Source organism: Helianthus annuus, chromosome 3 (assembly GCF_002127325.2).
Source record: "Helianthus annuus cultivar XRQ/B chromosome 3, HanXRQr2.0-SUNRISE, whole genome shotgun sequence".
NCBI lineage: Eukaryota > Viridiplantae > Streptophyta > Magnoliopsida > Asterales > Asteraceae > Helianthus > Helianthus annuus.
In genome coordinates, this window is record NC_035435.2 from 22,303,216 (window position 1) to 22,318,060 (window position 14,845).

The 14,845-nt window shown below is 38.7% G+C and overlaps 1 long non-coding RNA gene across 4 annotated transcripts; it reads left to right on the forward strand.

Annotated features, from left to right (window-relative positions):
• Window positions 1-10,667: 10,667 nt before the first annotated feature.
• On the forward strand, window positions 10,668-13,740 carry LOC110927603. Of its 4 annotated transcripts, XR_002585758.2 has the most exons (8): window positions 10,668-10,831; window positions 10,999-11,096; window positions 11,164-11,518; window positions 11,608-11,702; window positions 12,514-12,821; window positions 12,912-13,020; window positions 13,211-13,352; window positions 13,489-13,740. It is a non-coding gene; the product is annotated as an uncharacterized LOC110927603 (long non-coding RNA). The 4 variants fall into 4 exon arrangements; XR_004888392.1 differs by having other exon boundaries at window positions 11,164-11,702; XR_002585756.2 differs by lacking the exon at window positions 11,608-11,702 and having other exon boundaries at window positions 11,164-11,279.
• Window positions 13,741-14,845: the final 1,105 nt, after the last annotated feature.

Genomic DNA, 14,845 nt, shown 5'->3' on the forward strand with positions numbered 1-14,845 from the left:
ATTTGAACAAAAGTCAAAACATGAAAAATGTAAAACACAACTAAACAAACATTGGGATAAAATAACATTGTTTTATTGATAATTGAACTGTTCAACATGATTACAAGCACAAATGTTACAGTCTCCCCTACTTGTGGAAATTTCGTCCCGAAATTTATTTAGAGGAAACTCGTGGAAAAAGATGTGGATATTTCGCCTTCATTTGATCTTCACGTTCCCAAGTAAACTCGGGTCCACACTTAGATTCCCAACGAACCTTGACCAAAGGAATGCGCTTGCGTTTAAGCCACTTGACTTCACGTTCCATGAATTCCACCGGTTTCTCAACAAATTTCAGTGTTTTATCAACACGAATCTCGTCAAGCGGTATGTGGAGGTTTTCATCAGCTAAACACCTCTTGAGATTGGACACGTGAAAAGTTGGATGAACATTTCCAAGTTCAGGAGGTAACTCAAGTCTGTAGGCTACCTTACCGATTCTTTCGACGATCTTGAATGGTCCAACGTATCTAGGTGCAAGTTTTCCTTTCTTTCCGAATCTGATCACACCTTTCCAAGGTGAGACCTTAAGTAATACACGATCACCGACTTGAAAATCCAAGGGCTTGCGTTTTAGGTCCGCGGAACTCTTTTGACGGCTTCTAGCTGTCTGAAGGTTATCACGAACTTTCTTAACCTTATCTGTTGTCTCTAAAATGAGGGCAAGTCCAGTAAGCTGAGCCTCGCCGATCTCATTCCAGCAGACTGGTGAACGACATTTTCGACCGTAGAGAGTCTCGAAAGGAGCCATGTTGATGCTGGAGTGATAACTGTTGTTGTAGGAGAATTCAATCAATGGAAGATGTGAATCCCAACTACCACCAAAATCGATCACACAAGCTCTAAGCATATCCTCCAGTGTCTGGATTGTTCTTCCAGATTGACCATCTGTTTGCGGATGATAGGCTGTGCTCATATTAAGTTGGGACCCCATAGCAGATTGCATGGTTCTCCAAAAATGAGAAGTGAAACGAGCATCTCTGTCAGAAATGATGTTCAAAGGAACACCATGTCGAGCTACAATTTCATCCACGTAGATTTGAGCAAGTTTGTCAGCCGAAAAATCCTCACGGATTGGCAAGAAATGCGCTGATTTAGTAAGATGATCAACAACTACCCAAATGGCATCGTGACGTTTCTTTGTGCGCGGGAGTTTAGTAATGTGATCTATAGTAATGTTTTCCCATTTCCAAACTGGGATCTCCGGTTGCTCCAATAAACCAGAAGGACGCTGATGTTCAGCCTTAACCTTAAGACAAGTAAGGCATTTGGATACGTATAAGGCAATGTCTTTCTTCATACCAGGCCACCAATACTGAATACGAAGATACTTATACATCTTATCTGAGCCAGGATGAATAGAATAACGAGACTTATGGGCTTCATCCATAAGCAGGGTACGAAGATTATCTTGGCTCGGGACCCACAAACGGTCCATGAAGTAATACGATCCATTGTCCTTCAGTTCTAGAGCAGGTGTTATGTGATAAGGAAATTCCTTATCCATCAAACCTTGTGAAACACAAGCTTGCTAAGCCTGGGAAATACGGCCTTGGATATCGGTTTGTGCTTGAATAACAGATTGGACACGAACACAATGAAGCTTAGTACGTTCCTTGCGACTCAATGCATCGGCTACGACATTCGCCTTACCAGGATGGTAGCGAATTTCGCAGTCATAGTCGTTTAGAAGTTCAACCCAACGTCGTTGCCTCATGTTGAGCTCTTTCTGATTGAAGATGTGTTGAAGACTTTTGTGGTCAGTGAAAACCACACATTTTGTACCGTACAAGTAGTGTCTCCAAATCTTAAGAGCGAAGACAACTGCACCCAACTCAGGATCATGAGTGGTGTAGTTCTTCTCATGAATCTTCAACTGTCTTGATGCGTATGCTATGACTTTGTTTCTTTGCATCAGGACGCAGCCAAGACCTAATTTAGACGCATCGCAATAAACGACGAAATCATCATTGCCCTCAGGCAAGGTTAGGACAGGCGCGTCGCAAAGTTTTTGTTTCAAAGTCAGAAACGCTTCCTCTTGCTTGAATACCCAATCAAAGGGTTTGTTCTTCTGAGTTAGAGCAGTTAGAGGAACTGCAATCTTTGAGAAATTCTCTATGAAGCGGCGGTAATAACCCGCTAGACCAAGAAAGAACGAACTTCAGTAGGAGTAGTAGGTGTATCCCAATCCTTGATCGCGCTGATCTTGGAGGGATCTACATGAATACCTTGTTCGTTGACAATGTGTCCTAAGAATTGAACTTCTTTAAGCCAGAATTCACACTTGGAGAATTTGGCGAAAAGCTGCACTTTCTTTAGGAGTTCCAACGTAAGACGAAGGTGTTGCTCATGATCAGCTCGCGTCTTAGAATATATCAAAATGTCATCAATGAAAACGATGATGAACTTATCTAAATAAGGCTTGCAGACCCTATTCATCAAGTCCATGAAAACAGCAGGAGCATTAGTCAAACCGAATGGCATGACTGTGAACTCATAATGTCCATAACGAGTACGGAACGCTGTCTTGGGAATGTCTTCCTCATGCACCCGAAGCTGATGATATCCAGATCGTAGATCAATCTTTGAAAAATAAGAAGCGCCTTGCAATTGATCAAAGAGATCATCAATGCGAGGTAGGGGATATCGATTCTTGATGGTGAGCTTGTTAAGCTCACGATAATCGATACACATCCTGAAAGATCCATCCTTCTTCTTTACAAAGAGAACAGGAGCACCCCAAGGTGAGAAGCTAGGACGGATAAAACCTTTGTCAGAGAGCTCCTGAAGCTGCTTAGATAACTCTTGCATCTCAGACGGTGCAAGACGGTATGGAGCTCTGGCAATGGGATTTGCACCAGGTACGAGATCAATACGGAACTCGACTTGGCGTGCTGGAGGTAGACCAGGTAACTCTTTAGGAAAGACTTCAGAATAATCCCGAACGACAGGAATATCTGAAATAGACTTACCTTTGCCCTTATCTGCTACATCATGTGCTAAGAAAGCCACATATTTCTTCCGTAGATACTTCCGTGCTTTAAAACAAGACATGAGTTTGAGACCTCCGGCAGGCTTCTCACCACGAACCTGTAGGATCTCGCCTGTCGACAGCGGCACACAAACAATCTTCTCAGAACAAACTATCTCTACGCGATGCTTAGATAACCAATCCATACCCACAATAACGTCGAAGCTTCCAAGTTGCATTGGCGTGAGGTTAATAGGAAAAATGTGGTCGTTAAGGTTCAACTGGCAGTTGCGTAGAACAGAATTAAGAACAATGGGTTCACCACTGGCAACCTCTACTGTCAAAGTTTTACCTAGTTTTGTTCAAGACACGCGAAGCATTGGCTCAAAAGATAACGACACAAAACTCTTGTCGGCACCCGAATCAAAAAGAACAGATGCTGGCTGATTATTAATAAAGAACGTACCGTTCACCACTTCATTGTCTGCTTGTGCCTCTTGAGCATTCATGTTGAAGACTCGCCCTCGAGCCTGAGCCTGATTCTGGTTTGCATTCTGGTTCTGGTTGGCTAGTCTTGGGCACCGGTTTCTGTAGTGGGTCAGATCCCCACAGTTATAACAAGCACCTGGTAGGTAGTTTGGTCGTGCAGCCTGACCCTGTTGCTGAGCAGGAGGCTGAGCAATTTGTTGAGCAGGGTTCTGAACTGTGCGATTTTGAGCAAACCGACAAACATCGGCAAGATGACCTGACTTCCCACAGTTAGTACAGAAACGGCACTGATGTTGCGGCTGATGGTGACTGTTGCATCGATTGCACAAAGGTGCACTTCCTGAATAGGGCTTCTTTGCTAGAGGCTGTGCGGCTTGGTTGGGAGCTGCCTGGTTAGCTTGGGCAGTGACAGCATAGTTTTGGGAAGCCTTACGCTTCTTTCCCCTTTTCGATGAACCAGAATCCCTTCCATTCTTGTTTTAACCGTTCTTGCTATCTTCTTTGTCAGATGACTGTTTCTTGCCCTTGTCACCCTTCCTGTGTAATTTATTCTTCCGAATCTGCGACTCAGTCAATGTCGCTGATAACTCGATTGCCTGACGGAGTGTGGTAGGGTTGCTACCAGTGATAATGTCTTGTACTGAGTCAGGCAGGCCGTCCATGTACCTTTCGATAGCCTTGTCGAGTGGGGCGACCATAGTCGGGCAGAGTAGACTCAGCTCCTCAAACCTATCAGTATATGCCCTGTGCTCGCCACTATCTTGCTTCAAATCATCAAACTCTTTCTCCAACACTCGTTGCTCGTGACGAGGACAAAATTCCCTCGTCATAAGAGCTCTTAGTTCAACCCACGTCTGTGCTAGAGCAACTTCTGCACCACGGTCTCTCATTACCCCATTCCACCATGTAAGAGCCCTCTTCTGAAACACGCTTGAAGAAAACTCGACCTTGCGATTATCCGGACACTGCATGTGGCGATAAGTATTCTCGATGCTCTCGAACCATTGAAGAAGCCCAGTTGCTCCCTCAGAACCACTAAACTTGAGTGGTTTAGCCGAGTTAAAGTTCTTGAAATTGCATGGAGCATTGTTGTTGTTGTTGGCTTGGTTCCATTGAGCAAAGAGATTTGGGAATTGAGCAGCCATCTGTTACGCAATAATTTCTGCCAGCTCGGCAGTTGCTATCTGGTGTTCGCGTCGAGGAGGCATTCTAAAAGAGGAAAAACATGAAAGGAAACGAGTGAGATGATTGGATGAAGAGAATGAGATGAAACAGAATCAACAAAAGCAAAGATGGTGGTTACGCATCGCAAAGCAAACAAGCGACACGAAATGTCTAGTCAAACTAAGTGGGTCAAAATAATGTATCGCGAAGACATGTTCGCCTATAAGTGAACACTCACCCCGAGAGTTCCCAAGTAAGAGTGACTGGTCCGATTATGTGGATTTGTACGCACACTCTAGCCTTAGACAGAAAACTCAGGGTACAGGCATTCACTCTTCCAGTTCGCACGTGTTCACACTATTAAAACCCGAAAACCTTGACGAGATTTTGAAAATTCAAAGGGGTTCAAAACCTTATAACAGAGGGTTCAAAACCTAGTAATCAATCATCCTAGAACAGATGATTAATTTTCAAAGTAGATTCGAAACCGAAGTTCCTGTTGTGGTTATCACCTAAGGATAGGTGAAGTGCATGTTTTAAAATCTAAACACAAGATAACTTGTGTTAGGGTCCTAGAAAGTTATAGTCTAGGTCAAAGCATTACTAATAACCTAATTCCCTATAACCAATGGCTCTGATACCAACTCTTCTGTCACACCCCAGCCGCGTGTAACGTGCAACCGTGGCGGAAACGCCGGGGAGTGTTGTGGACAGAATTAATTGTTTCATAACCATGGTAATCAAAGTTACATTTTATTTATTAAACAGAAGTGTTACATCATCTTAAACAGGAAACAGAGAGTTCATAACAAAATTAAACTAGTCTATCTTCATTTTTAGTCTCTAAGGCACAGGTCCGCCCTAGTGTCATGATTGTCATCCTATGGAATAGCTCCTGAAAACACATGTGAAAGTAGGTACGTCAGCATAAAAATGCCTGTGAGATACATAGGTTTTGTAAAAATGGGATTCATGACTTGAGTTTAAAGAAATGTTTAATAACAGTTAGTCATGAACCTTGTATCATAAAGAAATGTACCAGCGGCGTATCCACCATGTTTGTATCATATTACATACGCCACGTTACTCCAACCATTTACCCCAAACCAACCACCATGTAAATTTGTTCATGTATAAATCAGTTGTCAAGTGTTATTGTGTAAACCATGTCGAAATGTCTATGTTCAATGTAAACCACCAAGTATGTATATCAATGTCAAAATGTTTATGTTTAATGTTGATCATGTAATGTGTACCCAAAATATATCTTGTATGGTAAGTGAGATGTATCAACTAAACCATATGTAAAATGCACAAAACAAGGTGTTGAAGTAAAACATGGTTTAAATCAACGTTATGTTTTGTGGAACAATGCATGCTCTACTGATATAAACATTTATGCGGTATTGTGAAAATGCATACATCCAAGCCTTGAGACTGTGGCGATAAACCCTTAAACAAATTAAAGGTTTATCTAAGTTATGTATATCGAATTCGGTCATTCCTTCCAATCCAAACAAACCCAGGATTTCAGGAACGGGAGTTGTCAATTCCTATGGTACCACTACCTACTAATGAACGGCGTAGCTAATGTTAATGAATGTATTGTTCCATATTAAACAAACCAAATGTCATACCAAAAATGAAGGCATGTGATGTAAACAATTGTACTAAGTATGCACACAATGGGCATAAATAGCATGAAATGTAATGTGAACCAATGTACTAAGTACGCACACAATGGGAATACATAGCATGAAATGTAATGTAAAGCAATGTACTAAGTACGCACACAATGGGCATACATAGCATGGAATGAAATGTAAAGCAATGTACTAAGTACGCACACAATGGGCATACATAGCATGAAATGTAATGTAAAACAATGTACTAAGTACGCACGCAATGGGCATACATAGCATGAAATGTAATGTAAAACAATGTACTAAGTACGCACACAATGGGCATACATAGCATGAAATGTAATGTAAAACAATGTACTAAGTACGCACACAATGGGCATACATAGCATGAAATGTAATGAAATCATGTACTATAATGTACTAACGAACATAGCAGGCATATGATGTGAAAACATGGAAAGCATGAAAGTAACAAGTAGGCACATGTGTTTCACCCCAAAACAGTTTAGAAAACAGTAAAAGATGGGGTTCAATGTACTCACCTGAGATTGCTTCGAATTCCTTGTGTAATAATCACACAATGCTAGAGATCACGGGATATCAAACGACACCTAATAGGTAGCTATATTGATATACCGGACCAAAACCGGAAGGATCGGATAGTATGCAGGTTCGTAAACCAAACGAGTATAGAAACTCGTGTAATATGGTTTAACAACGCCTACATACTAAAATGAAACCTAACATAAGTGCTTACGGCCCATTACGACCCGCTTAGGTAGCTTATGCTACCTTAACGCGTCGTTCGCGTAGAACGCGTTTGGAACGCCTAACCTTGTGACCACAAGGTATAACCTCGGAAGGTTACAGCTATGGTTACCTAATGTGTTTGGTCGGATCCTAATGATCGACCAAATGGGTCGGGTTCGAAAGTATAAGCGATGGTTTAGATCGCTTACCTTACGACCCTATATAAGCACAAAACTAAAAGTGACGAGCTAAGCATGTTAGGACATGCTTAACTAAGTTTAGAAAACAGGTTTGGCATCAAAACAAACGGCTTTGATGCTCACGAGTAGTTTGGTTACAAAATACGCAAGAATGCGCATTTTGGTCGAAACTACGACTCGTCACTGAGCCTAGATAACGTGGTAATCAGTAGGTATAGTCACTACGGACTATAACCATCGTGATCACGCTCACGTTATGAAGTTCTAATGAACTTCGTGTTGACCATAGGCTAGTCAATGCAGAAAGTCAACAAAACGTTTACTTTCGGACTCGAAAAGCGAATAAAAGAACAAAAGAATACTTACGGAGGGTCCCCGAATGCTAATCTAGATCAAAATGGCTCAGGTATGAAACAAAGGTTCCAACTTAGAGCTCTTGATCAGATTTTTGTGGGTTTTACTCAAAAGGGGGTGGGTATTTATAGGAAAAGTAAAGCCGTTAGCATCGTTTCTTGAATTTCGTGCCACGATCTTAAGCGTACACTTGTCACAAGTTGTGGTGGCTCAAAATGACCCTTAGCTCCTGAAATGGTGAAAGGGCATTGCCCTTTAGTGTGTTTGAAAGGCCAAATTTGCAAGAAAGACAAAATTTTTGTTACTGAAGGGGCCATGCGGCCCACATCAGGATCAGACAAAACTCAGGCGGGCCGCCTGGCTATGTCTGATCTGCACAAAGTTTCAGAATTGGCAGTTTTGGTCCCTGTTGCATGTTTAAGCCATTTCCGACACTTCTAAGGCCCGTAAAGCCAACTTTAAGGCCCTAAAATGATGCCTAAACATTGTGGACATGAAACATGCTCAGAAATATGTCGGATGTTGGTTCGTTTGGCCGTACGATCGCGATGTTCGGTTAATTACGACGGAATGCGCATAAGCGCGAAAAATGATCCAAATGACGCGACGAATGGATTTTTCTCATGCCAAACACTAAAGCATAATATTAGGATGCTTACATAAATTTTTGGATGTCCGGATGTATTCAGAACGTAAGTTATGCGCGAAAGTGCAAACTTGTGCACTTTTTGACACTTTTAGCCCCTGAATGATCCAAAAGTTTGTTTTCGCATACCAAACCCCCCAAAGCCTATTTCTAAGCTATGTAAAGGATATTTATGGTATGTTTAACTTATGGACATGTTCCAGAATGTTCGTTACAGTTCGAATTGGCATACTTTCGCAGTTTGTCAATTTTAGTCCCTATAAGCGAATTAACTTGTTTTTGCCATACCAAGGCCTTCAAAACTTATTTCTAAGTTATGTAAAGGTTATTTAAGGTATGTTGAGTATATGTTGATGTTCCAGAAAGCGATGTAGAGTTTGAATTTGAACAAAAGTCAAAACATGAAAAATGTAAAACACAACTAAACAAACATTGGGATAAAATAACATTGTTTTATTGATAATTGAACTGTTCACAATGATTACAAGCACAAATGTTACATAGGGCCTAATTATGCTTGTATTGATAATACATGAGAGTTTAAGGGTTAAGGGACTAAACCTGCCAAGTTGGTAAACTTGTTTTGCTGGCCAGATAGCCTTACGGACCACATACCCAAGACCTTACAGTCCGTATGCAATTCAGCTGGGCAGATTTTTCCTTGCAGTCCACACAAACTGCCAAAACTCTCATATTTCGAAACCGTGGGCACTATGTCTGCACTATACACATATGTGGACGTTTGTTATCATCTCCAAGAGGTTCCTAACATCGGGAATGATCATATTGCACTTCCACAACTATAAATAGATGATCATTTTCACTTCCAACTTGCACCAATTCTAAAAAACCTTCTATCTTTCTCATTTGGAGGTTCCTGACACAAAGGAGCTTCCTAATCAATTTTATTTCTTTAGTGGATCACTTGTAAGTGCTCCCTTCTTTTACATTTTTGTTTATAGGCTTTTTAAAGCCAAAAATCAAGCGTTTTTGATAAACACTTTGACTTTCGGTTTAGACCTTAATGGTCCAGCCATTGTCCGAGACGAACATGGCTACGCGATCTAATTAGGTAGGTGTTAATCCCTCAAAAGGGCACCTCCTGAAAATCACGTTTGCTTGGTTAATTGACGGGTCAAAGTTTTGATATTGAGAAGTCAAACGGGTCAGTTTTTGAAATTATCATAATCTGAGTTTATAGGTGTTCTAAAATATGTTTAACACTTAAACAACTTGGTAATAATTAATAGAACATGTGTAAACATATTCAGCTCGTCAAGTCCAGTTTTAGGGTCGGTTAGCAACAGAGAGTCGCAAAGTTTGACTTCTACTTTGACTTTCGATTCTGACCCGATTTAGAATAGTTGCCTACTGAATTAAGGTTCCATTATGATCGTAATTTGATGTAGCATAACCCACTAAGGTTATATTACATGATCATAATGGTATGGTAATATGAGTTTTATGCAAGTTCTGTTGTTATGCCATACTTTGACTAAATTGCCCTTTTTGCAAATAATAAGGTTTTAATTACTAATGAACTTGCAAATGCTTTTGTACAGATATGTTATTTTAATTAACATATTTTGATATTATTAAACTGGTCATAAACTGAGTTTTCAAATAAAGTCGTAAATTATGTTTTAAGTTGACCAAAATGCCCTTTCGGCACCTAAAATGGTTTTAAACATAATTTATCTCATCAAACATAATTTAACTATGCTTGTCGAACTCCAATCCGTGATCCATTCTTTTCTTTAACCATTGAATCTTTGGATTCTACTTCTACAACGGATCCTTATTAGGAGGACTTACATTAGCCACTGAAACACAGTGAACCAAGAAGAGGAACAACAAGAATGTAGTAAAGGAGGCATTTAAGAATCCTTCTTTTATTTGTATTTCATTTTCAAAAAGTCCCTGTGAGGAGATTTGTTTCTTATAGTCCCTATGTGGACATATCCTTCTTGTTTAGTCCCTTGCGTGGACATATCTTTCCTTTTAGTCCCTGCATGGACTTGTATTTCCTTTTTGTCCCTACGTGGACAAGTTAGTTTAAATGTATTTCAAAGTCCTGTTAAGGCACTATTGTAATTCCCTATTTGTTTAATGGAAAAATTTGGGAATTATATATATATATATATATATATATATACACTATATATATAATGCATATCCAAGGGGCAGCTTTGGTCATTTGCCACTTTTTCAACATGTACAAGTCTTGAAAGCAACTTGTACAATTTTCTAAAGCATAAATAAATTTTTACATCTTTCAAACTCCCTGAAATTCCTTAGGCTGGATTTTAAAGCTTGGATGGGCACTTGAAAAACACAAAATCAAAAATGTTGGGCGGGCACTTGAAAAACTCAACATAAAAAAGCCTTTATACTGTACATTCAGATCTCCTCCTCATTTTTCAAAACCTAATTCCTTTGCCTCAGACGCCGCTTGTTTTCTCTGCTCCAAGAACGATGATTGATTGAGAAAAGCCTTCAAAAGTTCCACCGCTGCTCCTCCTCCCCAGCGTTACCTCCACGGCATTGTTCCTCTGCATCAGCTAATCAACATCAGGTTATTGATACCTTTTTCACTCTCACCTTCCTGTTAGGGCTTGTAATTTATAAACCACCTGGTTGATTTTTAGGGTTTTCTTTTATGCTCTTGATTCGATTATGAGAAGCCTTCAAAGAAACATGTTCTTCTATGTTTTGGAGTCTGATTTGTACTTGTTCATGCAGTTTATGAGTCACCCAAGTACGGACCTGTTCAATGAAGAATTCTAAAATGTGAGAAACGAGATGCTAATGTTAATGTAATTTATTGTATGAACCAAAAGGTAACAAATCTATTGGTTTATGTGGATAAATTGTTTTATATTGATTTTTTTTCACGTATATGTTCAGAACAACAAGACCAAGGGATGACGGATAAGGCAACAACATCGTGAAACGTCACATCCCTTCTGTCCCGTAGAAGATTTTCCTACCAGGTTTTGTCCATGAGATATGGTTTGAGTTAGGTAAACATTTGAATGTTATAATGCTCTCTTAAAATAAAATACTACTTTTGTTAAACAATTTTGAATATGAATCAAATTATGTTCTAGATCCCTACTTAAAAATCCATGGTATAACTCGGCTTTCGAAGGTTCGGCTTTAGGGTTTAGGATTTAGGGTTTAGGGTTTAGGGTTTAAGGTTCGGCTTTCGTGAGAGACTCTTCCTTCCTGCAAATCATGATAACCGAAACTTCTATCCATGGTAATTTATGCTTCTGTATATCTGTATTCTCTTATCTTCCTTATTAATTACTAAACCATGTAAATCATATTTATTTTTTGTCATGATAGTGAGGGAAAGACACATGTATATTTCAATGGGATTCTATACCAAATTGCTAGTTTTGGTACAGCCGGGCAACTATTATGGCCCGTGTTATTAAGAGGTACAAGTTTAAGAACTCGATTTCTAAACATGTACTTTCAAAAAATATGGTTTGGCATTTACCATTTACTACAATTAAAAAAATTGTAATCAACCTAGAGTTTTGGTGTTGAGCGTACCCTTTTCCTATTGATGTCCGAAGAAATACAAGATTTTTGTTTTCTAGTAGATCACAAACGCCAGCTAAAACCAATGCAAAATCAATTGTGAGATCAATATGCAAGTAACAAAAACATGTTTTTTAATTCATATTTGGTCATTAAAAAACAAAGAAAGTCTCTTTTCATATTTGCCTCAACAACACTCTGACAAATTGGTAACCTTTTACATGTGGGCTATAAAGCAAGTCTCTATGATATTTAAAATTTTTAGTATGTGGGTATGAAACAAATTATTGCAGCTTATCATAAAAAAATGTTACTCTAGAAGCTAACTAAGATGCCAAAAGTTTCCTTTCTACAAATTAACTAATTAAGCATAAATCAATCACTAGAGGAGATTTTTTAGTCTTAAACAGTTCACTGAGAGACGTTATCAGTCTCCAAAAATTGTTATAGAAATGCTCATATGATCAATCTTTTGGTAATTTGATGTTTTTTAACTTTCTTTGTTGGAATTTTGAAGGGTTGCATCTAGATTCCTTGGGAATGCCTAGAAATAAAAAATGCTCATCAAGTGCCTAGAAATTGAAGGCTTGAATCTAGATCTTAGGATTTTCAGTTAAAGTCAAGCCTGGTCAAATATTTTAGATACATATTTTGATGTTTGCATGTCTGAAATGGTCCGTATTAATATGTTTTTCTATTGACCAGGTTGTTCACTACATGATGTAGAAATTCAAGAGTTGGGTTTTCTAAGTGAAATGATGGTGGGTCTATAGTTAAATGGAAATAGGGATAAGTGGGAATGGGAACCTGAAGCATCTGGGTCGTTTTCAGTCAGCTCATGCAGGAAATTGTTTTGCGTTGGAGCAGTCCCCGATTATCCTTTTTGAGTGGGTAAAATGGGTCCCTAAAAAGATAAATATATTTGGGTGGCGAGCGAAACAAAACCGGTTGCCTACGCTAGCAGAACTCCAGAAAAGAACATATACCGGGGGCTTTGTGCAATTTGCCAATAGGTACACCTTTTGTTATGAAATTTCGTTAGTTCATTAAAAAATCATATCGTTGACCACCTGTTTTGTTGCCCTTCTAACATATATTGGCAGAAATAAGAAATAATGCTGAAGAGGCACTGCAGAAATTAAATGGTACCACGATTGGCAAGCAGATTGTGCGGCTTTATTGGGGACGTACCCCAGCAAATAAAATAAACAGGTAACTTTCTTGTTGCTCCTATGTAGGTAATATGGCCGCCGGTCCCCTGGTGTGACCGCTATTACCGATGACTCAAATATCGGTCCTTGACCGATATCCGATTTTTGACCGCATTAACTGCTTAGTGTTGTGCATCTAGCAATAAATTGCAATCTTGGGATAGCTCACGTATTACATTAAAATGTTGCAGAGAAACGAGTTTGGGAAACAGCGGGGCGGGCCATACTATGGAGGCCACGTCTTTGATGGGTACGAATACGCGATGAAACCAATCAGCACGCTAATCGAGGAGTTGGTTGTGCTGCAAATCTACGAATTGTAGAGTGCTGAAGGTATAAACGATAACCCGAGATATTTAGTTATTTTTTTACCTTTATATTAGTTTTATAGATAACGTGTGACACGGGTCGGATCAAGCCCGCCTAAACAAATCTACCAAACTTATATTAACTTGTTTTTTTTTTTCAGATGGACGGGGAAATGAGGTTTTCATTATCACTATAAACCAGTCATTCCGGTTTTGAAACCACTACGGGTGCACTAAATTGTGATTTTTTGGCTTAATAAACATTCTTTAAGTTTTGTTTTGGGATATAACTGATAAATTTGATCCATGGGAACATATTAATAAAGTTTGGAGTTTTTTTTCGTATAATGTATTTTCTTCGCAAATGAATCCTTAGTTTTTTATCTTCAGTGAAATAAACGTGACTTGAATCAGTGATCTTATGGATAAGTTGTGTTGATCCCATGTTAAAATACTATGCGTCTTTATATGTATTTTATTATTATAACGCCAACTTTTTTAAAACGATCAATCACCCTAATTAGTCACAAGTGTCATTAGCACCCGTGGGGAGCACTTAGATATATCTTTGGTACCTTTGAAATGAGATAAAGGTATGCCAAATAGAGAAGTGTAAGCCATGAGAACAATGTAAAACAAAGAAGAGTATACAGATGTAATAAACCTAATATTAGGGGATTGTTCCTTTAAAAAACTTCTACGAAGATTGGGCAATAAATTATCTTTATTCGGATCTAACTATATTTAACATGAAAATCACATTTTGTAAATCTAATAAAAATTGTGGTATCCTAACGTCACCTCTTGCCAATAACATAACTGTAGTTCATCCAAGTGAATTCGAAGATCCAAAAGAACACTCCACATGCTCTTAATATTCTCTACTACTCATCTAATACATGCTTTTATTTTCGTGTTTTAATATAAGATTAACAAAAGATAAATAATAACTTGTTGGTAATTTAAAGTTAACTAATAAAAGTCGTATCCTTTGGGTTTGATACTTGGTTTTTACATAAACATTAATATGTGCTAAAACTTATTAAATTAAGTAGACCAAAACACTACGACACAGACACAACATGTTTTTGACGCCGATGTCAGGGATACGGTTATTTTAAGAAAGATCTAACAAGTTTACTTCTCATCTTTTGTTTCAATCTTTTCTTTTAGAGTAAACCTCAATTTTTGTCCTTGTGGTTTGCTGATTTTAACACTTTCAGTCCAATAGTTTATAAATTACATTTATCATCCATTAGTTTCCTTTCCTGATTTTAACAGTTTCAGTCCATTAGTTTCTTGATTTTAATAGTTTCAGTCCACACCAGTGTCAGTGGTGTGGCTGAAACTGTTAAAATCAGGAAACTAATGGATGATAAATGCAATGTTTAAACTATTGGACTGGAAGTGTTTAAATTAGCAAACCATAAGGACGAAAATTGAAGTTTACTCTTTCTTTTATTTTGTTTTGTTCTGTAGGTATGGACTCATAAAGTCCAAAATATATGTAGATGGAGT